The sequence below is a fragment of the Thalassophryne amazonica genome, chromosome 5 (genome assembly GCF_902500255.1).
Source record: "Thalassophryne amazonica chromosome 5, fThaAma1.1, whole genome shotgun sequence".
Lineage (NCBI taxonomy): Eukaryota > Metazoa > Chordata > Actinopteri > Batrachoidiformes > Batrachoididae > Thalassophryne > Thalassophryne amazonica.
Genome location: NC_047107.1, coordinates 127230503 through 127256014, shown reverse-complemented (window position 1 = coordinate 127256014; position 25512 = coordinate 127230503).

Below are 25512 nucleotides of genomic sequence, written 5' to 3'. Positions count from 1 at the left end.
GTAGATGTGACCTTCAGACGGCCCATTCATGGTTTCATCAGCTCCAGATGTGATGACTGTAATGCACTTTATGCTGGTGTTTATGCCCGTCTTCTTGCACGCCTCCATGTGCAAATGCTGCTGCTTGTCTTTTAATGAACACTTCCAGAAGTGAGCATGTTACACCTGTACTTGACTCACTCCACTGGCTTCCAGTTTGTTTTAGAATTGATTTTAATGTTTGATTTTAAAGCTGTTAATGACCTTGCACCTTCCTCCTTGTCTGAAATTTTAACTCTCAGCACTTACACTAGGACATTACAGGCATCTGGCCAACTTTGCGTAGATGTTCTGAGGTCACATATAAACTTTGGCGTGATCATGTTTCTGTGGTCGCTGCACCCAGACTGTGGAACAAGTTTCCTCCTGATTTATGTACCATTTCTGACCCAGCACATTTATTTAAATTTAGGCATATCAAACGGCAAATGTCAGCTCTCCCCAGTTTCTCTGTGTTCAAAGGTATATGCATTCAGGTACACAGAGGCCACATCCTTTTTAATATATAGATGATTTACCGCCCTCTGCTGGAATGGCATATGAATGCAGAATGCAATTTTCAATGTCCATTGTTCACTGCTGTTAGCTAATATCCATAGTTTTTCCAAAACATTAGTCCCGTCAATATTCATTTTTGACCCAAAATACATAAACATACCAAACAGAAATGTCCACTCTTTCTCCGTTTCTCTGTGATCAAAGCCGTACGCACACACAGGCCACTTGGCTATTAATAATAGACATATTAATAGAAATATGGATTTCATGCATTAATGAAGAAACCTGTTATTCTGTCTGTCACTTTACAGCAAATGGAACAGAGCTGCTGTTTGCCACACCGCCATCTGGGAGGAGGGCAGGAGTGATACAAATGCTGAGCAGGTCATCTCTGTACATGTTTGTGGGCATGTCTGAGTGTAGATGGAATCTGTGGGCGTGTCTCAGAATGCAATCCGCCTTACTGATGTAGAATTAGTTGTTTCTGGCCAAAATCTTGCTCATAGTGAGGGAATTTCTACAGACAGAATAGTTTAATAATGTTTAAAATTAGATGTTTAAAAAAAGGGGGCGAGGGGTATGAGGGTTGACTGAAAAGTTCTGCCTCTAACATTTGTGCCAATAACAAGCAAGATATCAAAGTGAAATGGACGAGATTAATCCTTTATTTATTGACAAGTGCTGTTGATGTGACACATACGAGGTCTGTCCGTAAAGTATAGGTCCTTTTTATTTTTTTCAAAAACTATATGGATTTCATTCATATGTTTTTATGTCAGACATGCTTGAACCCTCGTGCGCATACGTGAGTTTTTCCACGCCTGTCGGTGACGTCATTCGCCTGTGAGCACTCCTTGTGGGAGGAGTCGTCCAGCCCCTCGTTGGAATTCCTTTGTCTGAGAAGTTGCTGAGAGACTGGCGCTTTGTTTGATCAAAATTTTTTCTAAACCTGTGAGACACATCGAAGTGGACATGGTTCGAAAAATTAAGCTGGTTTTCAGTGAAAATTTTAACAGCTGATGAGAGATTTTGAGGTGATTCTATCGCTTTAAGGACTTTTCACGGTGCGAGACGTCGCTCAGCGCTCTCAGGCCGTCATCAGCCTGTTTCAAGCTTAAAACCTCCACATTTCAGGCTCTATTGATCCAGGACGTTGTGAGAGAACAGAGACGTTTCAGAAGAAGTCGGTTTCAGCATTTTATCCGGATATTCCACTGTTAAAGGAGATTTTTTTAATGAAAGACATGCGGACGGGTCCGCGCATCGGGACGCAGCCGACGCGGCGCGGCGGCACAGGAAAACACCTCCGTGTTGATAACCATTTGTTAAAATCCAGTTGGCTTTTGATGGCTTTCAGTGGAGTGAGTATATGAGAAATTGTTTATCAGCTGGAGATGTTCCAACTTGTCCTCAAGGCTTCCAACAGACGTGTTTTCCTGTGGCGGAGCGTCGCGGCGGCTGCGAGCCGACGCTGCAATCCGCCCGCACGTCTTTCATTAAAAAAATCTCCTTTAACAGTGGAATATCCGGATAAAATGCTGAAACCGACTTCTTCTGAAACTTCTCTGTTCTCACAACGTCCTGGATCAACAGAGCCTGAAATGTGGAGGTTTTAAGCTTGAAACAGGCTGATGACGCTGCCTGAGAGCGCTGCGCGACGTCTCGCACCGTGAAAAGTCCTTAAAGCGACAGTATCACCTCAAAATCTCTCATCAGCTGTTAAAATTTTCACTGAAAACCAGCTTAATTTTTCGAACCATGTCCACTTCGATGTGTCTCACAGGTTTAGAAAAAACTTTGATCAAACAAAGCGCCAGTCTCTCAGAAACTTCTCAGACAAAGGAATTCCGACGAGGGGCTGGACGACTCCTCCCACAAGGAGTGCTCACAGGCGAATGACGTCACCGACAGGCGTGGAAAAACTCACGCATGCGCACGAGGGTTCAAGCATGTCTGACGTAAAAACATATGAATGAAATCCATATAGTTTTTGAAAAAAATAAAAAGGACCTATACTTTACGGACAGACCTCGTAGATGCTGCAGTCCAGGGGATCAACTCATTCCAGAAAGGGCCGAGAGGGTGCAGGTTTTCTTTGCAGGAGGTCTTCTTTCTTCAGCAGGTGACTACTGATTAAAGGACATGTCGCATTGAAATCATAACAGTTTAGATTTAGGCTGTTAGTGGCCATCTGATGATCCACCGGGACTACTTTGTGCACTTCGGTGACCTGTTTCAAAGTATACGGCATTTGCAGCAAACCGCTATGGAGACGTCCTACAAAGTAGTCGTGAGTACTCAAGTGTTTCCGACAGGTGACGTAGTGTCCCAGCGTGTACTTCAGTGAGCTGAGACATAGATTAATTCCAAAGTTCACATAAGTGTGATGTTGTGTTATGATGACTCATTTTGAAGTGATAACTGTTCATTTTGATGCAGTCATGTAAAAGCAGCAGCTGTGAGAAGGTTTTGTGCACCAATTAGTCATAAACGCAGCCTGTTAAAAACGCTGATAAGTCTTGTATATACATCTCTGTGTGTTGCAGCACAGCGCGGTCATTAATCTCATTATTTAAGTGCAAAAAAAAAAACTCCCCAGTGTTGTCGAACAATTTTTAGTCACTAACGACAAGAATTTTAACTAGACATTGGTCTAGCAGTGGAAAATATCAACTAGACATAAGTGAAATTAATGATCCGTGTCATCGGGCGACACAGGTACAGCAGGAGACATACAGCTGTTTATCATCCAAATATCACGGTCAACATGACAACAATAACCAAAACCACTTACTTATGGAAGGAAATATTGTCTCCCTTGTTCCTCCGTTTGTGACTTTGCCAACATGCGCAGCTTTCCGGCATATTCCACCTGTTTCTTGACGAGACTAATGAACTTCTGTGCACACAAATCACTAACTTGCCCGGAATTAAAATGGCGATCACGCCTCCTTGTCGGCACACGACTCGGCGCTACTGCGCACTTTGCTGCCATCTACTGGAATAAAAGAGCATTACATCATTTGCCACACTATTACAGCACATACACCCGATAATGGTGATATTTGATAACTGCCCACGGCACCCCTGACGATCGATCACGGCACCCTAGGGTGCCGTGGCACCCCGGTTGAGAATCACTGCTCTAGCTGCAGCATTTTGATTTAAGTGAAGGCTTTTCAGGGAACTTTTAGGACAACCTGATAATGAATTACAATAGTCCAGCCTAGAGGAAATAAATGCATGAATTAGTTTTTCAGCATCACTCTGAGACAAGACCTTTCTAAACTCAACAAAAATATAAACGCAACACTTTTGGTTTTGCTCCAATTTTGTATGAGATGAACTCAAAGATCTAAAACTTTTTCCACATACACAATATCACCATTTCCCTCAAATATTGTTCACAAACCAGTCTAAATCTGTGATAGTGAGCACTTCTCCTTTGCTGAAATAATCCATCCCACCTCACAGGTGTGCCATATCAAGATGCTGATTAGACACCATGATTACTGCACAGGTGTGCCTTAGACTGCCCACAATAAAAGGCCACTCTGAAAGGTGCAGTTTTGTTTTATTGGGGGGGATACCAGTCAGTATCTGGTGTGACCACCATTTGCCTCATGCAGTGCAACACATCTCCTTCGCATCATCCGTGAAGAGAACACCTCTCCAACGTGCCAAACGCCAGCGAATGTGAGCATTTGCCCACTCAAGTCGGTTACGACGACGAACTGGAGTCAGGTCGAGACCCCGATGAGGACGACGCATGCAGATGAGCTTCCCTGAGACGGTTTCTGACAGTTTGTGCAGAAATTCTTTGGTTATGCAAACCGATTGTTTCAGCAGCTGTCCGAGTGGCTGGTCTCAGACAATCTTGGAGGTGAACATGCTGGATGTGGAGGTCCTGGGCTGGTGTGGTTACACGTGGTCTGCAGTTGTGAGGCTGGTTGGATGTACTGCCAAATTCTCTGAAACGACTTTGGAGACGGCTTATGGTAGAGACATGAACATTCAATACACGAGCAACAGCTCTGGTTGACATTCCTGCTGTCAGCATGCCAATTGCACGCTCCCTCAAATCTTGCGACATCTGTGGCATTGTGCTGTGTGATAAAACTGCACCTTTCAGAGTGGCCTTTATTGTGGGCAGTCTAAGGCACACCTGTGCACTAATCATGGTGTCTAATCAGCATCTTGGTATGGCACACCTGTGAGGTGGGATGGATTATCTCAGCAAAGGAGAAGTGCTCACTATCACAGATTTAGACTGGTTTGTGAACAATATTTGAGAGAAATGGTGATATTGTGTATGTGGAAAAAGTTTTAGATCTTTGAGTCCATCTCATACAAAATGGGAGCAAAACCAAAAGTGTTGCATTTATATTTTTGTTGAGTGTAGTTTTAGAGATATTGCGCAAATGCAAAAAAGCAGTCCTACATATTTGTTTAATATGTGCATTGAATGACATATCCTGATCAAAAATGACTCCAAGATTTCTCACAGTATACTAGAGGTCAGGGTAATGCCATCCAGAGTAAGGATCTGGTTAGACACCATGTTTCTAAGATTTGTTGGGCCAAGTACAATAACGTCAGTTTTATCTGAGTTTAAAAGCAGGAAATTAGAGGTCATCCATGTCTTTATGTCTGTAAGACAATCCTGCAGTTTAGCTAATTGGTGTGTGTCCTCTGGCTTCATGGATAGATAAAGCTGGGTATCATCTGCGTAACAATGAAAATTTAAGCAATGCTGTCTAATAATACTGCCTAAGGGAAGCATGTATAAAGTGAATAAAATTGGTCCTAGCACAGAACCTTGTGGAACTCCATAATTAACTTTAGTCTGTGAAGAAGATTCCCCATTTACATGAACAAATTGTAATCTATTAGACAAATATGATTCAAACCACCGCAGCGCAGTGCCTTTAATACCTGTCGCGCTGATCAGCTGTTTGTCATTTGTGCTGATCAGGGCGGAACTGTCGGCCGGTTAGCGCGCGTACCCGGGCCCTTTATAGGGGCGGACTTTATTCATACCGGATGTTACTGTAGCGACAAGTAGTGGTTGTGGGGAGTTTTAAGTTATGCTCGTTCCGATTGACTTTAAACAACTGCGTGTGTACCCGCAAATAATGTGTGAAAGGCAGCCGGTAAGATTTTTGTGTATTAATATCACACTGTTGGGCGTCTTTACTTCTGCCCCACGTCGCTACTCGCGCTTGTGAAGGCGCTGTGGGCAACATGGGGCGTTGTTCGTGTGTAGTTTGGATGGGACGATTCGTAGATACTTGTTTGTACGAAAGGGGATTTTTTGTGTATGTGGTGTGGGCGTGAATATTCACTTAAATTCACGTGCATTGAAGCTGCAAGCCGCTTGGCTGCGGGCTTATGTTTTTAAATTATGATTTTTGATTGTTATTTTATAGTTTGATAATATAAGCTGCTGATTATTTATTGTAATGAGTAATTTGTTCAATCGTGTGGCTGCATCAATCAGTAATGATAATGAGGACAATAATTGGTGTTGGCGCTTTTATGTATTTAGGAAATGAAATTGATTAAATGATAAGGTACGTGTCGCTAAATAATTTAAGTTAGTTATTTGGAAATGGTTTATGGTATATTATTACAGTTGTGTATGTATGTGTTTTAAGGTTTTTACCTGGTGGCATCAAAGCAAAACCCAATAAACAAGAAGTGGGAAATGTTACAGCGTCATCTGAGTAAACATCTGCTGCATGATTAAGGAATTGCGGGTGAAATCCCTTCAAGCGTGGGGCGCAGTAAAATAAGGAATAACGCTTGACAATACCTATGGCATGCTCTAATCTCTGTAATAAATTTTATGGTCACAGTATCAAAGCAGCACTGAGGTCTAACAGAACAAGCACAGAGAGAGTCCACTGTCCGAAGCCATAAGAAGATCATTTGTAACCTTCACTAATGCTGTTTCTGTACTATGATAAATTCTAAAACCTGACTGAAACTCTTCAAATACCATTCCTCTGCAGATGATCAGTTAGCTGTTTTACAACTACCCTTTCAAGAATTTTTGAGAGAAAAGGAAGGTTGGAGATTGGCCTATAATTAGCTAAGATAGCTGGGTCAAGTGATGGCTTTTTAAGTAATGGTTTAATTACTGCCACCTTAAAGCCTGTGGTACATAGCCACTAACAAAGATAGATTGATCATATTTAAGATCGAAGCATTAAATAATGGTAGGGCTTCCTTGAGCAGCCTGGTAGGAATGGGGTCTAATAAACATGTTGATGGTTTGGATGAAGTAACTAATGAAAATAACTCAGACAGAACAATCGGAGAGAAAGAGTCTAACCAAATACCGGCATCACTGAAAGCAGCCAAAGATAACGATATATCTTTGGGATGGTTATGAGTAATTTTTTCTCTAATAGTTAAAATTTTATTAGCAAAGAAAGTCATGAAGTCATTACTAGTTAAAGTAAAGGAATACTCGGCTCAATAGAGCTCTGACTCTTTGTCAGCCTGGCTACAGTGCTGAAAAGAAACCTGGGGTTGTTCTTATTTTCTTCAATTAGTGATGAGTAGTAGATGTCCTAGCTTTACGAAGGCTTTTTTTATAGAGCAACAGACTCTTTTTTTCCAGGCTAAGTGAAGATCTTCTAAATTAGTGAGACGCCATTTCCTCTCCAACTTACGGGTTATCTGCTTTAAGCTGCGAGTTTGAGTTATACCACAGAGTCAGGCACTTCTGATTTAAGGCTCTCTTTTCAGAGGAGCTACAGCATCCAGAGTTGTCCTCAATGAGGATATAAAACTATTGATGAGATACTCTATCTCACTCACAGAGTTTAGGTAGCTACTCTGCCCTGTGTTGGTATATGGCATTGGAGAACATAAAGAAGGAATCATATCCTTAAACCTAGTTACAGCACTTTCTGTAAGACTTCTACTGTAATGAAACTTATTCCCCACTGCTGGGTAGTCCATCAGAGTAAATGTAAATGTTATTAAGAAATGATCAGACAGAAGGGGGTTTTCAGGGAATACTGTTAAGTCTTCAATTTCCATACCATAAGTCAGAACAAGATCTAAGGTATGATTAAATTGGTGGGTGGACTCATTTACATTTTGAGCAAAGCCAATTGAGTCTAACAATAGATTAAATGCAGCGTTGAGGCTGTCATTCTCAGCATCTGTGCGGATGTTAAAATCGCCCACTATAATTATCTTATCTGAGCTAAGCACTAAGTCAGACAAAGGTCCGAAAATTCACAGAGAAACTCAGTAACGACCAGGTGGACGATAGATAACAACAAATAAATCTGGTTTTTGGGACTTCCAATTTGGATGGACAAGACTAAGAGTCAAGCTTTCAAATTAATTAAGCTCTGTCTGGGTTTTTGATTAATTAATAAGCTGGATTGGAAGATTGCTGCTAATCCTCCGCCTCGGCTCGTGCTACGCGCTTCTGGCAGTTAGTGTGACTCGGGGGTGTTGACTCATTTAAACTAACATATTCATCCTGCTGTAACCAGGTTTCTGTAAGGCAGAATAAATCAATATGTTGATCAATTATTATATTATTTACTAACAGGGACATAGAAGAGAGAGATCTAATGTTTAATAGACCACATTTAACTGTTTAGTCTGTGCAGTTGAAGGTGCTATATTATTTTTTTCTTTTTGAATTTTTATGGTTAAATAGATTTTTACTGGTATTGGTGGTCTGGGAGCAGGCACCGTCTCTACGGGGATGGGGTAATGAGGGGATGGCAGGGGGAGAAAAGCTGCAGAGATGTGTAAGACTACAACTCTGCTTCCTGGTCCCAACCCTGGATAGTCACAGTTTGGAGGATTTAAGAAAATTGGCCAGATTTCTAGAAATGAGAGCTGCTCCATCCAAAGTGGGATGGATGTCGTCTCTCTAACAAGACCAGCTTTTCCCCAGAAGCTTTGCCAATTATCTATGAAGCCCACCTCATTTTTTGGACACCACTCAGACAGCCAGCAATTCAGGGAGAACATGCGGCTAAACATGTCACTCCCGGTCCAATTGAGGAGGGGCCCAGAGAAAATACAGAGTCCGACATTGTTTTGCAAAGTTACACACCGATTCAATGTTAATTTAGTGACTTCCGATTGGCGTAACCAGGTGTCATTACTGCCGACGTGAATTACAGTCTTACCAAATTTACGCTTAGCCTTAGCCAGCAGTTTCAAATTTCCTTCAATGTTGCCTGCTCTGGCCCCCGGAAGACATTTGACTATGGTTGCTGGTGTCGCTAACTTCACATTTCTCAAAACAGAGTTGCCAATAACCAGAGTTTGTTCCTCGGCGGATGTGTCACCGAGTGTGGAAAAACGGTTAGAAATGTGAACGGGTTGGCGGTGTACATGGGGCTTCTGTTTAGGACTACGCTTCCTCCTCACAGTCACCCAGTCGGCCTGCTTTCCCAGCTGCTCGGGATCTGCGGGAGGGGAACTAACGGCGGCTAAGCTACCTTTGTCCACACCGACTACAGGGGCCTGGCTAGCTGTAGGATTTTCCAAGGTGCGGAGCCGAATGTCTGGTGGCAAATGCTGTTTATACTGCCATGAACACTGCCATCTACTGGCCAGTAGATGTGTATACCATTTATTTACAAGATTATCACTGGTTGTCATTGAATGAATTTTATGAAAAACTTTAACTCTGACAAAATGCCAGACTTTGCTGTGGTCTTCTACAATTTCCGTCGCTGATTTCCAGTAACTGGTAACAAGCACGGCTTAATGCTGTATTCATGTTAAGCAGCAGACTTTAAAGTGGATGTTCTGTTGTTTTCAATGAGAGGATGACGGGAAAATCTCTTGCACCTTGGCCATACCTGCCGGTAAAAGTAAAAAATAATAATAATTCAAGTTGTGCTTCCGTTAGTGACGAGAACAAACAAGCACCAAGAGATGTGATATTTAAGTGCACAAACACTTTGTTTTATATCAGGAAAACTGGAATAATTTGTGTGCTATTAAGCAGGTAAAACCTGAAGCGATGAAGCTGTAGCATCATTAAAATTAACTTTCTAAGCAACTGTCAAAGCCAAGCTTGCTGTTTCAGTGTGACGTACAAAATGCCAAAACTGTATCTTTCAATTAAGTAAATTATTTGTCCCGTTTTTGTTAAGACAGAAAAATGGCCACACCTCATGTTGTCAACTACCATAACAATAATTCTGCTATAATGACCCTATGATGTTTTTGTACAGTCACCATGTGAAGGGCGCTTGAAGTCCAGGTTCTTCGTTTGGCTCACAGCATTTCCAGAATCGCAGCAATGTCTCGATATCCATAAAATATCTCACTCATGCCATTGGCCATCACAATCCACTCTACTACCTCTGATATGAATAGGGCGGGGCTACAGACACACGCCCTGCATCCCTACAGGAAGAATCCAAAAGTGGCACACGTTGATTAAGAATGTCTTGCAGTTACTAGTTTCTGAGAAGTTGTGTATTAAAACTCTAAAGCCCCTCAGACAGAGGGCGTGTGTGTGTGTGTGTGTGGCATGCTCTATGCTGTCCGCTTGTACCACCGATTGCGCACCATGTGACCGCTGTTTTGACTTGATGAACATCCTGGTGCTTTCAAGCCTGTCACGCAGACGGCATGTGCGTGGCTAGTTAGTGACATTTAAGGGATGACCGCGCTCCAAACGAAGTTGAGTGGTGAATGTTTTAATACCTGAATGGGAGGGGCCAACAATGTAAAATTGTTGATATTTTGTGGAAGTTGTCACCATTTTAATTTTTATGGCACTACTGGGTTAGTAGTGTCAGTACCACAGTGCATTGTTCAGATATTGTTCATATTGCCGGGTTCTGTTGTAGCTGCTGGAGTGTCTGGAAATATCTCGCACCTGTAGCTAGTCTCCTACCTGAATCTACGTCGGTACCAATATACTGTCTGTGGTGCTCAGTCACATGACCGGCATGGATGTCTGGTATAGTCAGTGCAGTCAGGAGCCTTCAAACGTACAGACTGTAAGGATATAATAATACAATAACATGCTTTTGGAGGGCGGTATGCATTGTCAAGAGGCCCGATGTCCATGCCCAGTCGCCCAGTGTCATTTTGGGCGACGGGTTGGACGGAGGGACTCAGAAAAATGTATACTGCGCGACAACAGCATGTTATTTGCATTATATCACTTTTTACTAAGATACACACACGTAACGCATACATAAAAAGTTGGCTCACTTTAACTTTTGCCGTGTCGGCTTGCGCGCGCTGCTCTCCAAATTCGGCAGTGCGTCCTCATGAAGCTGGCTGCTTTAGCTGCTGTTCATTGTTGTACTATCCATGAGAAAATCATCCGGAATATCCATATTGGGACCAACACACACTTCTCGCCTTTTTATGTTTTCCTCTGCGGACAGTTCTTGGGCTGCGCGCTATGACGTCATTTGTTTACGCACAGCGGGCGGGTATAGCCAGATAGCATCGGCGTAAATCTACGATACTGGCCTAGCAACACCTCGGTAAAGTGATAATAATGCAATAACATGCTTTTGGCGGGAGGTATGCATTTTCAGAGGCCCGACGTTCATGCCCAGTCGCCCAAAATGGCCGATATTCGCCCAAGTTAGACGTAAATCTACGATACCGGCCTAGCAACGCCTCGGTAAAGTGATAATAAGATATACCTGAGAGATGGCATATACCTCAAGTACTGAAAATCTTCACATCTCAGTTTCTGTTCTTCGCTATTTTGTTCAAAAATGTATTTTAATATTTTTGAGCCATTTGTTAGATTCCTCTGTGCAGTTCTCACAAAACTACTAGCTCCTATTAAGCTATCAGGTATTGTCTGTTTTTAAATATTTCAAGCAGTTTTTATCCAAATAAGTGGAGCTCATATATACCTCTGACACCTCTGTCAGATTTATCATTTTAAAGTGATTTAATGTGTATAATTTACCTGGCACATTGCGGTTGCTGCATGTGTTCCTCGTGGTACCCGACCCCGTTTCAAGCACCTGGATGTGATCCGTCCCACGGAGTCGACACTGGCACCTTATCGGCGTGTTAGAAAGCGTTCTCTTCAGGTCCCTTGGATTGAGAACCACTACATTCACACTCATCAGCCTGCAGCTCCGTCACACCTGCTGTCTCAGTACAAAACGCACAACTCCAACCCGTGACATTACGACAACAACCCTGTAACAAATAGGGAGGGTTTTCTCCAGTGGGAGGGGCCGGCTGATGACCACACATCAAATTTGATTGGATTACTTGTCTTCTCCAATAAACTATCAGTATTAGAGAATTAGTATTGATGTAAACAATGCGCCTACTTCAGTTCATCTAAATCCACTATGAACTGGTCAATGGTCTGATTTTTCTTTTTTTTTTTTTTAACTTCATGAATCAGATGTGTGAAGTTGTTGCGCTGGTATTTCCACATCTTCTCTCAAAATGTTCAAAGGTCACCTTGAAACTGTCATATATTCAGAATGGGGAAAGTCCGTTTTAGCGCTCTTTAACTCCTAATTTTTGCTCCTGTACTGTTGCACAACCGGCTTGAGTTGTACCAAAATAAGAAATTCAAACATCAAAACTGCAGATAATTTTCAGCACATGTAAAATTATGCTATGTTAACATGCTAAAAACAGGTGACTTCTTCTTCTACACTGCTCTTTCTGCTCTTGCATGTGGTGCTGCCCCAGTGGTGAACAAAAAGAGAGCAGAGGAAGCTCCAACGTGCAGCAGCACAAGTGAAAAATACATGAAGATACCCAGGCCTCATTTATAACTGCTGCACACGTGCACCTAAATGATAACAATTTTAATGCATATGTGACGGTGGCCAGCAGGAGTCGATGTGCAGTAGTAGTCCGTAAACCCTGGATTCTCTGGCCACAAGGCCAGAGCACTGGGTTTTGGCCTTTTGGCTAGAGAGCTCGCCTCACCAGCCGGAGGTTGCAAGTAGGAGGAGTTAAAAAAAAAAAAACACACAAGAAAGAGCAAGCTGCTACACAAATTAAATGGAAATACATACATGTGTGTGTGTGTGTGTGTGTGTGTGTATATGTATATGTATGTATATATATATACCTCAACAAAAATATAAACGCAACACTTTTGGTTTTGCTCCCATTTTGTATGAGATGAACTCAAAGATCTAAAACTTTTTCCACATACACAATATCACCATTTCCCTCAAATATTGTTCACAAACCAGTCGAAATCTGTGATAGTGAGCACTTCTCCTTCGCTGAGATAATCCATCCCACCTCACAGGTGTGCCATAACAAGATGCTGATTAGACACCATGATTAGTGCACAGGTGTGCCTTAGACTGCCCACAAAAAAGGCCACTCTGAAAGGTGCAGTTTTATCACACAGCACAATGCCACAGATGTCGCAAGATTTGAGGGAGCGTGCAATTGGTATGCTGACAGCAGGAATGTCAACCAGAGCTGTTGCTCGTGTATTGAAAGTTCATTTCTCTACCATAAGCCATCTCCAAAGGCATTTCAGAGAATTTGGCAGTACATCCAACCAGCCTCACAACCGCAGACCACGTGTAACCACACCAGCCCAGGACCTCCACATCCAGCATGTTCACCTCCAAGATCGTCTGAGACCAGCCACTCGGACAGCTGCTGAAACAATCGGTTTGCATAACCAAAGAATTTCTGCACAAACTGTCAGAAACCGTCTCAGGGAAGCTCATCTGCATGCTTGTCGTCCTCATCGGAGTCTCGACCTGACTCCAGTTCGTCGTCGTAACCGATTTGAGTGGGCAAATGCTCACATTCGCTGGCATTTGGCACGTTGGAGAGGTGTTCTCTTCACGGATGATGCGAAGGAGATGTGTTGCGCTGCATGAGGCAAATGGTGGTCACACCAGATACTGACTGGTATCCCCCCCAATAAAACAAAACTGCACCTTTCAGAGTGGCCTTTTATTGTGGGCAGTCTAAGGCACACCTGTGCACTAATCATGGTGTCTAATCAGCATTTTGGTATGGCACACCTGTGAGGTGGGATGGATTATCTCAGCGAAGGAGAAGTGCTCACTATCACAGATTTAGACTGGTTTGTGAACAATATTTGAGGGAAATGGTGATATTGTGTATGTGGAAAAAGTTTTAGATCTTTGAGTTCATCTCATACAAATGGGAGCAAAACCAAAAGTGTTGCGTTTATATTTTTGTTGAGTATATATACATATATATCCATCAGCCTCCGCTCCTCTTTCCATGACAAAAACTCCTGTAACAGTGGAATGTGCCATTCATTTCCAAACTGGACGCTGTGTTTTATCCGGGACGTCGTCTGACTAGCACAGGAATTGTGAAAAGACGTGGACATCAGCACTTTTTCAGCACATTGAGACAGACGTGCGGAGGAATTCCGCGCGTCGCGGCGGTGCCGCATGGCGCAAAGCAACGCCGTGATGAAGCCTCACGGGAAATGTTCTGGCATGTCCAGGCACATCCACAATTTCTCGGATAATCACTCGATGGAAAAACCACCGACAGCTGGCTGAACGCCATCTCAAAGCCGTCCTGTGAGACCAAAACGGAAGTGGTTTTGTCTCGCTCCAGTAGCAAATCCATCGTGACGCGCGAAGCCTCTGCTCGGCTTTCCATGACAAAATCTCTTGTTAAAAGTGAAATCTGCAGGAAAATGGTTGATGTCCAGCTCTTGTGATAACCAGAGAAATGGCACACGATGGTCATGGATCCAGACAGCCATCCGTTTAGAAATAAATGGTCGTTCAGCCTGTCGATGGCAGCTTCGGAGCGCGGCGCGCCCCACAGCCGCTGGGGGCCATCCTTAAAGCGACAGTAACACTCCTTATTCTCTACCAAGCCCGTAACATTTTCACTGATAGCCAGATAATTTTTCTAATGGTTTCCAGCTGCCAGTCTCTAACAGTTTCTGAAAAAATTCTGATGGAAAAAAAGCCCAAATCATTCCGCCATTTTCTGGCAATGAAAATCTGACGAGGGGGCTGGACCACTCCTCACTCAAAGCCTGCGAATGACGCAACCGAAAGGCGTGGAAAAATTCACGCATGCGCACGAGGGTTCAAGCTTGTCTGACGCAATCACACGTGATTCAAATCCATATGGTTTTTGAAAAAATAATAAGGTTGGATACTTTTCTAATAGACCTCGTATGTGTATGTATGTATGTATATGCAAGCTGTGACCCATGCGTATGAACATTTTGGAGATGTTTAAAGTGGGTGTGGCAGCATAACACACATCACATACACAAGTACTGTATTATAAGTAAATTTAAAAATGCTATTATTGTGATAGTGGGCCATAATGAGTCCAGAGGGACTGTTCTGTTAAATATGTAAGACTCCCTTACATCAAACCACACATTTAATATTTCAATTCACCGTAGCTGCTGAAGTGTAAATACGAGGTCTGTTAGAAAAGTATCCGACCTTTTTATTTTTTCAAAAACCATATGGATTTGAATGACATGTGATTGCATCAGCCAAGCTTGAACCTTCGTGTGCATGCATGAGTTTTTTCACGCCTGTCGGTTGCGTCATTCGCCTGTGAGCAGGCTTTGTGTGAGCAGTGGTCCACCCCTCTTGTCAGATTTTTATTGCAAATAAATGTCTGAACGATTTGGAGCTTTGCTGCATCAAATGTTTCCAGAAACTGTGAGAGACCTCCAGGTGGACACCATTCAGAAAATTCAGATGGCTTTCAGGGACGATTTTATGGGGATTACACAGATTAAGGAGTGCTCCAGCCGGTTTAAAGACCACCCACAGCTGCTGAGAGCGCGCTGCGCTCCGAGCGCCGATTGACAGGCTGAATCAACCAGATCATTTCCAACGTGAAGACTTTGTTCATCCAGGACGTCGTCTGACTTACACAAAAATGGCAGGAGACGTGGACATCAGTACTTTTTCGGCACATTCCACTGTTACCGGAGTTTTTTCATGGAAAGAGAAGCGGAGGGACGCGCCACGGAGCCGTTCATGGTGCGGGACAAAACCACCTCCGTGTTGGTCTCACAGGATGGCTTAAAGGTGGATTTCAGACGGCTGTTGGTGGCTTTTCAGTTGTGTGACTATCCGAGAAATTGTGGATGAGCCTGGACATGCCAGAACATGTCCTGTGAGGCTTCATCACGGCGTTGCTTTGCGCCATGCGGCACTGCCGCGATGCGCGGAATTCCTCCGCTCCTCTTTCCATGACAAAAACTCTTGTAACATTGGAATGTGCCGTTCATTTCCACACTGGACGCTGTGTTTTATCCGGGACGTCGTCAGTACTTTTTCGGCACATTGAGACAGACGTGCAGTGCCGCATGGCGCAAAGCAACGCCGTGATGAAGCCTCACAGGACATGTTCTGGCATGTCCAGGCTCATCCAAAATTTCTTGGATAGTCACGCGACTGAAAAACCACTGAAAGCCATCTGAAAGCCGTCCTGTGAGACCAACACAGAGGTGCTTTTGTCCCGCGCCATGAACGGCTCTGTGGCGCATCCCTCCGCTTCTTTCCATGGAAAAAAACTTCTGTAACAGTGGAATGTGCCGAAAAAGTACTGATGTCCACGTCTCCTGCCATTTTTGTGTAAGTCAGACGACGTCCCGGATCAACAAAGGCTTCACGTTGGAAATGATCTGGTTGTTTCAGCCTGTTGATCGGCGCTCGGAGTGCGCTGCGCTCTCAGACGCTGTGGGCGGTCTTTAAACCGGCTGGAGCACTCCTTAATCTGTGTAATCCCCAAAAAATTGTCCCTGAAAGCCATCTGAATTTTCCGAATGGTGTCCACCTGGAGGTCTCTCACAGTTTCTGGAAAAAAATTGATGCTGCAAAGCTCCAAATCGTTCAGACATTTATTTGCAATAAAAATCCTACGAGAGGGGTGGACCACTGCTCACACAAAGCCTGCTCACAGGCGAATGACGCAACCGACAGGCGTGAAAAGGTGCACAAAGGTTCAAGCTTGGCTGATGCAATCACACGTGATTCAAATCCATATGGTTTTTGAAAACAATAGAACAGACCTCGTATATTAGTGGTGGATGTACGTGGCTTATCGCCATCATTTGGATAAAGTCCTGCCTGTTGTACTGGTATGAAACAAGTGAAAATCATTTCCTTCCTGTAATTTCATATTAAAATGGGCCCACATGGTTTTTGTTGTTCAGATTTCATTATGTGTGACTTTACTTTTCTCATAAAGACAGCTGGTCGATTATATCACAGCTGCACAAAGGGTTCTCGGGCAATTGTAATGACAAATAATAGCAGTTGTGTTCTTTGGAAAGTTTCATTCTATACTCAACAAAAATATAAACGCAACACTTTTGGTTTTGCTCCCATTTTGTATGAGATGAACTCAAAGATCTAAAACTTTTTCCACATACACAATATCACCATTTCCCTCAAATATTTTCACAAACCAGTCTAAATCTGTGATAGTGAGCACTTCTCCTTTACTGAGATAATCCATCCCACCTCACAGGTGTGCCATATCAAGATGCTGATTAGACACCATGATTAGTGCACATGTGTGCCTTAGACTGCCCACAATAAAAGGCCACTCTGAAAGGTGCAGTTTTGTTTTATTGGGGGGGGGGGCTACCAGTCAGTATCTGGTGTGACCACCATTTGCCTCATGCAGTGCAACACATCTCCTTGGCATCATCTGTGAAGAGAACACCTCTCCAACGTGCCAAACGCCAGCGAATGTGAGCATTTGCCCACTCAGGTCGGTTACGACGACGAACTGGAGTCAGGTCGAGACCCCGATTAGGACGACGAGCATGCAGATGAGCTTCCCTGAGACGGTTTCTGACAGTTTGTGCAGAAATTCTTTGGTTATGCAAACCGATTGTTTCAGCAGCTGTCCGAGTGGCTGGTCTCAGACGATCTTGGAGGTGAACATGCTGGATGTGGAGGTCCTGGGCTGGTGTGGTTACACGTGGTCTGCGGTTGTGAGGCTGGTTGGATGTACTGCCAAATTCTCTGAAACGCCTTTGGAGACGGCTTATGGTAGAGAAATGAACATTCAATACACGAGCAACAGCTCTGGTTGACATTCCTGCTGTCAGCATGCCAATTGCACGCTCCCTCAAATCTTGCGATATCTGTGGCATTGTGCTGTGTGATAAAACTGCACCTTTCAGAGTGGCCTTTTATTGTGGGCAGTCTAAGGCACACCTGTGCACTAATCATGGTGTCTAATCAGCATCTTGATATGGCACACCTGTGAGGTGGGATGGATTATCTCAGCAAAGGAGAAGTGCTCACTATCACAGATTTAGACTGGTTTGTGAACAATATTTGAGGGAAATGGTGATATTGTGTATGTGGAAAAAGTTTTAGATCTTTGAGTTCATCTCATAAAATGGGAGCAAAACCAAAAGTGTTGCGTTTATATTTTTGTTGAGTGAGCTTGTTAAGTTTTTCTTCTCCTATAATTCAATCAAAAATTTAGAAGAAAAAAACCGTGTGGGACCATAGTGACTGGTCATTATGAGTGGTTGGGACCTTTGGACTTCATATGTGTGCTTGACTGTCCATGAGGTGTTTTGTGTTGAACATTTGTGGTTGAATGTGGCAGTGTTCGAGGGCATAACATGAGGCAGATCCAGGCAGTAGTGTGTGACTTCTAAAGGCTGTTTATTTTGGTTTCAGGTGTGCGTACAAACTGTTTCGTCAATCTGTTTGTTGTTGTTGTTGTTGTCTTCCCTCCTTTCACCATACCCATGTTTGCCTTTAGTTCCTATGTATACTTTAGTAAGAATCCTCTGTAATGTTTATAAATGAGACCCCTGGTCTTTTATGAAATATATATTTGAAGTTTACCAGTCTTACCTTTGTCTTATTGGAATTTATCTTGGAAATGAATGACTACATAAACAATTGGATGGAACGATCATATCTCATGGAATTGTTCCATAATTTAAAAAAAAAAAAAAATCATTATTGCTGAATGTGTCATAATTATTCCATCATTTAAAGGTAGAGAACCACATCTTGAATAAATGTATGAAAAACAAATCTGCATTATTTGAATACTTTTGGTGTACACGGACAGATGGTGCCACATTTTAAACATGGACACAAGATGGTTAAAAAAGCAGATGCTTTATTAAAATATAGAGCTTATAAACAGAAAAGTAGTAGATATAGAGAACAGTTGATTTGGATAATTGAATTAAATTACTCATCCACTGCTTGAAAGTACACAGTGTAGTGTGTTTATTATGTTTGGTTATAAACATTCTAATGTAAATGAATCCTGCATAGTACTATTGTAATATGACACCTAGGAAAATAATGTAAATGTTTTCCTGAATTACTTCCAATTTTCTAGCTCTGTGTGTGTGTGTGTGTGTGTTTTTTACTAGTAGCGGTAAGCAGCTGTACTGTGTGCTCCGTGTAGTAAAGGGCCACCCGACCAATGCTCCACACCACATGACTGTGGCAGGTTTTCAGTTTAGATTTGCAGCAAGTAGAAGCCTGTCTTTTCCACTGTGCTGGCAGGCAAATACCAGAACCAACTGGTTCTATATGATGTTTTTTTTCCCCCAACACTGGAGCATGAGCACAGCGGTCACATAGGAGCTTTTAAACATGCCTGAATGAGTAGCATTCATTAGAGTGCATACCTCTGCGGAGGCCCAAAACACTGTCAGGCTTGTGCAGCTCAGAATCTTGTGTACTTGAGCACTTATGCCTGGTTCGCACAGCAAGATTTTAAAATTGTGTGCTTAGGTTTTCAATACCTGAGATCCCACACATGACATTTCAATTCAGTTTCAATTTATTAGGGCCCGAGTAGGAAAAAGTCCTACGAGGACCCTATTGTAATTGCGCTGTTTATTTCTTTACACTTTTCAAATCCAAATTTCGGCCCTTTCCCATGCTCAAAAACTCACCAAACTTTGCAGTATGGTCCCGGTCACATCTGAAATTTGATATTTTCGGGGGTCGCGCACAAGGTCAAAGCAAAATCGCGAAATAGCACCCCCTAGAAATTTTCAAAAAACCCCTCTGCATAGGGGTCTTTCGTCATAGCCTCACGAAATTCGGTAGACATATTTACCATGCTAGGACGCACAAAAAGTCTCATACCATCATGGTGAAATGCCGACAGGAAGTCGTCCATTTGATTTTAAGTTTCGATTTTTAGCTATTTTTTGCCATTTTTGGCTATTTCCACTACTTACATTTGAACAAACTCATCCTAGGGATTTCATCCAATCGTCTTCAAATTTGGTGAACATCATCATGACCCAATGGCGATCAAAAGTTATCAAAATAATGTAATGAGGTCAAATGGCGTGGCTGCTAGGGTTCGTCAAACTTTGACGAGCTTTTTGGAGCACGCCGTTTCACTTTGAAAGGCTGTCACTCCCACATACTTCACCGTAGATCCTTCAAACTTGCTGGACATGATGAGGGCTCCGCCCTGAACGTCTGCATATATTTTAGTTTATATTGCACCAAATCACAACAAAGCTGCCTCAAGGTGCTTTACACAAGTAAGGTTTAACCTTGTCAACCCCTAGAGCAGCTCCCTCTGATATTGAGGAAGAAACCTCAAGCAGACCAGACTCAGAGGGGTGACCCCCTCTTAGGCCATTCTAACAGTGGCAAGTTTTTACAAAACAGAACATAAACAAACAACAAGAGGTGAATTTGATAAGAAGTCCATGCAGGCGTCCATTCCACAGGCAGGGGCCATCTATTAAAATGATTAAAAAATCATAGCTATAACAGTTTTGGTCGTACAGTGTGTGGTGTGCAGCCACATGGTAAAGACAACACACCTGACGTCCTTCCTAGAAGATTAGGACACTTTTAACACACCACACACAGCAGGAATATCTGAAAAGATGATCTTTAGCGCCATCATGATAGTCGGGGCAAGGGCTGCAGCTGTCGATTATTTTAGTAATCAAGTATTCTATCGATTCTTCTGGTGATTAATCGGATAGAAAGTACTCTTGCATTTTTAAACATCAATAGTCCAGGGCTCTCCCTACTAAGTAATGGCACAATATCACTGTGCCAGTGTTGACATTTTGCTGAAAGGGCGATAGGATGTGGTTTCTGTTTTTTCCCCCAAACTTGTAAAATTTAACCATTTTTGAGTTTTTTATTTATTTATTTATTTATTTTAAATGTTGGTGGACTGGGTCCCTGCGTTAATTTCTTTTTAATCCCTCTTCCTCTGCAGTTTAGCAAATGCATTTCAGCTGGAGGTTGAACATGCAAGCCATCAGTTTTTTTTTTTTTTTTTTTTTAAGTTAGTGTTTGTGAAGTGTTGTGTGTTGCCCAAAAAAGGGAAAATAAAAAAGTGAAATGCTCAATGCGAGTTTGAGCAAAACGCAGAAAAAAGAGTGGACTTTTGCTGAGACACCGAAGAATCACATCGTCATCCTGCAGGAACTAGGAATCCATTTTCAACGGATGTCTGATAATTGTTTTCTAAAGGTGTATTTGGCACTTCCCAATTCTTTGCTGAAAGTTTTTTTTCCTTTTTATGCTCTGGGTCGCCACAGCAGATCCCATCTGCATGTTGACGTGACACATCTTTTACACTGGATGCCCTTCCTGACACGACTCCACATTACATGGAGAATGGCTGCAGGTGGTGTTGAACCACAAACCTTATGTTTTTGAAGAACGTGTACTGAGCACTTGGCCACCATGCATGTGATTTATTTTCACTGACGATGGGACAGATCACATATGTGCTGGGGCCTTGAAAAACATTTGTAAAACAGCCGAACAACAAACAAAATGGAGAAAACAAGTTTGCAGGAAGATCAGGAACATGTGAGCTGTCAGTTCTTAAAGTCCACGTGAGGTGGACTTTAAGAGGTTTAGGGGAGGTGATGGTCTAGTGGTTAAGGTGTTGGGCTTGAGTCCAGAAGATCATGGGTTCAAATCCCTGCCTGACTGGAAAATCACTCAGGGCCCTTGGGCAAGGCCTTTAATCCCCTATTGCTCCCAGTGTGTACTGAGCGCCTTGTATGGCAGCACCCTGACATTGGGGTGAATGTGAGGCATAATTGTAAAGTGCTTTGAGCGTCTGATGCAGATGGAAAAGCGCTATATAAATGCAGTCCATTTACATGATTGAACAGCAACATCACAGCTTTAGTTTGTCTGATTTGTAACTGTGGTTAATTGTTACATCTCTAGTGTGCAGTTATGCAAATTTAAAAACATTATACAGGAGTAAAATGCGACTGAGTTAGCTGGAATTTAACCACTGCATTCTCTGTGTTTTTCTGTTTTTAGGCTTTTATTTTTTATTTTGCTGTCATTGTTACTCATAGTGAAAAGAGGAGCAGCATGACACCTAAAGGACAAGGATCTCCACAGGTTTGTACTCTCCCATCACTTACTATAAACCAGTGTCGTCTTTCCATCGCAAGAGACCAAAATGTCCCGTTTTGTCGTTCCATAAGATTCTAAAAGACCAGAAGCTACCAGTCTGATATTGAAACTTGTAGTTATCAGAGTTGAGCAAATGTTTTCTCTCTCATACTTCGTTACAACTGCAGAACAGCAATGGACAAATGAGGCTTCATGAAGCATTTTTTTTCTGACCACTAGATGGCAGCCTATCTAAGACAGTTTCTTTACAAAACATTCTCATCTATATGTTAAGAGTGAAGTGGCCTCGGTGTGACTTCGATCACTGAGAAACTGTGGAGAGTCCTTTGGCATGCTTATGTATTTTGGGCCAAGGATGAACGCCGCCAAAACAAAGTTGAGAGAACAAATATTTTTGGAGGAATTAGGAATGTTGGGTAACAACAGTAAACAATGGCCAGTTGCGAAACTAAATGTGCCAAATAATAAAAACAATTATTCACAAAACTATAGCCGAGGACAACCTGTCCTTTCATTATGCAGATGATCTGTGTTTGAGGACTAATGGAAGCGATGCTTTGTCATCATTATTTAATTGTATTCATGATGTAAAGCAGTAGCTGTTTCAGAATGTCTTTTACCTGAATGATGGTAAAACAGACCATTGCGTTTGGACATTCTGGCATGCTGAATGCTGCAGTGTCAAAATTTGGAGTTCTAGCTAATTATGTAAAACCAGCTGTCAAGAATTTGTTCTTGATATTTGACAGCTGTTTAAGGTTCAGTCAACAGATAAACTCTGTTGTCAAAGCAAGTTTTTTTTTTTTTTTTTTACATCTTCTGGCTAAAGTAAAGTCCTTTCTCAGTAGATGTGACCTTCAGACGGCCCATTCATGGTTTCATCAGCTCCAGATGTGATGACTGTAATGCACTTTATGCTGGTGTTTATGCCCGTCTTGTCTTGCACGCCTCCATGTGCAAAATGCTGCTGCTTGTCTTTTAATGAACACTTCCAGAAGTGAGCATGTTACACCTGTACTTGACTCACTCCACTGGCTTCCAGTTTGTTTTAGAATTGATTTTAATGTTTGATTTTAAAGCTGTTAATGACCTTGCACCTTCCTGCTTGTCTGAAATTTTAACTCTCAGCACTTACACTAGGACATTACAGGCATCTGGCCAACTTTGCGTAGATGTTCTGAGGTCACATATAAACTTTGGCGTGATCATGTTTCTGTGGTCGCTGCACCCAGACTGTGGAACAAGTTTCCTCCTGATTTATGTACCATTTCTGACCCAGCACATTTATTTAAATTTAGGCATATCAAACGGCAAATGTCAGCTCTCCCCAGTTTCTCTGTGTTCAAAGGTATATGCATTCAGGTACACAGAGGCCACATCCTTTTTAATATATAGATGATTTACCGCCCTCTGCTGGAATGGCATATGAATGCAGAATGCAATTTTCAATGTCCATTGTTCACTGCTGTTAGCTAATATCCATAGTTTTTCCAAAAACATTAGTCCCGTCAATATTCATTTTTGACCCAAAATACATAAACATACCAAACAGAAAATGTCCACTCTTTCTCCGTTTCTCTGTGATCAAAGCCGTACGCACACACAGGCCACTTGGCTATTAATAATATAGACATATTAATATAGAAATATGGATTTCATGCATTAATGAAGAAACCTGTTATTCTGTCTGTCACTTTACAGCAAATGGAACAGAGCTGCTGTTTGCCACACCGCCATCTGGGAGGAGGGCAGGAGTGATACAAATGCTGAGCAGGTCATCTCTGTACATGTTTGTGGGCATGTCTGAGTGTAGATGGAATCTGTGGGCGTGTCTCAGAATGCAATCCGCCTTACTGATGTAGAATTAGTTGTTTCTGGCCAAAATCTTGCTCATAGTGAGGGAATTTCTACAGACAGAATAGTTTAATAATGTTTAAAATTAGATGTTTAAAAAAAGGGGGCGAGGGGTATGAGGGTTGACTGAAAAGTTCTGCCTCTAACATTTGTGCCAATAACAAGCAAGATATCAAAGTGAAATGGACGAGATTAATCCTTTATTTATTGACAAGTGCTGTTGATGTGACACATACGAGGTCTGTCCGTAAAGTATAGGTCCTTTTTATTTTTTTCAAAAACTATATGGATTTCATTCATATGTTTTTATGTCAGACATGCTTGAACCCTCGTGCGCATACGTGAGTTTTTCCACGCCTGTCGGTGACGTCATTCGCCTGTGAGCACTCCTTGTGGGAGGAGTCGTCCAGCCCCTCGTTGGAATTCCTTTGTCTGAGAAGTTGCTGAGAGGACTGGCGCTTTGTTTGATCAAAATTTTTTCTAAACCTGTGAGACACATCGAAGTGGACATGGTTCGAAAAATTAAGCTGGTTTTCAGTGAAAATTTTAACAGCTGATGAGAGATTTTGAGGTGATTCTATCGCTTTAAGGACTTTTCACGGTGCGAGACGTCGCTCAGCGCTCTCAGGCGCCGTCATCAGCCTGTTTCAAGCTTAAAACCTCCACATTTCAGGCTCTATTGATCCAGGACGTTGTGAGAGAACAGAGACGTTTCAGAAGAAGTCGGTTTCAGCATTTTATCCGGATATTCCACTGTTAAAGGAGATTTTTTTAATGAAAGACATGCGGACGGGTCCGCGCGTCGGGACGCAGCCGACGCGGCGCGGCGGCACAGGAAAAACACCTCCGTGTTGATAACCATTTGTTAAAATCCAGTTGGCTTTTGATGGCTTTCAGTGGAGTGAGTATATGAGAAATTGTTTATCAGCTGGAGATGTTCCAACTTGTCCTCAAGGCTTCCAACAGACGTGTTTTTCCTGTGGCGGAGCGTCGCGGCGGCTGCGAGCCGACGCTGCAATCCGCCCGCACGTCTTTCATTAAAAAAATCTCCTTTAACAGTGGAATATCCGGATAAAATGCTGAAACCGACTTCTTCTGAAACTTCTCTGTTCTCTCACAACGTCCTGGATCAACAGAGCCTGAAATGTGGAGGTTTTAAGCTTGAAACAGGCTGATGACGCTGCCTGAGAGCGCTGCGCGACGTCTCGCACCGTGAAAAGTCCTTAAAGCGACAGTATCACCTCAAAATCTCTCATCAGCTGTTAAAATTTTCACTGAAAACCAGCTTAATTTTTCGAACCATGTCCACTTCGATGTGTCTCACAGGTTTAGAAAAAACTTTGATCAAACAAAGCGCCAGTCTCTCAGAAACTTCTCAGACAAAGGAATTCCGACGAGGGGCTGGACGACTCCTCCCACAAGGAGTGCTCACAGGCGAATGACGTCACCGACAGGCGTGGAAAAACTCACGCATGCGCACGAGGGTTCAAGCATGTCTGACGTAAAAACATATGAATGAAATCCATATAGTTTTTGAAAAAAATAAAAAGGACCTATACTTTACGGACAGACCTCGTAGATGCTGCAGTCCAGGGGTGATCAACTCATTCCAGAAAGGGCCGAGAGGGTGCAGGTTTTCTTTGCAGGAGGTCTTCTTTCTTCAGCAGGTGACTACTGATTAAAGGACATGTCGCATTGAAATCATAACAGTTTAGATTTAGGCTGTTAGTGGCCATCTGAT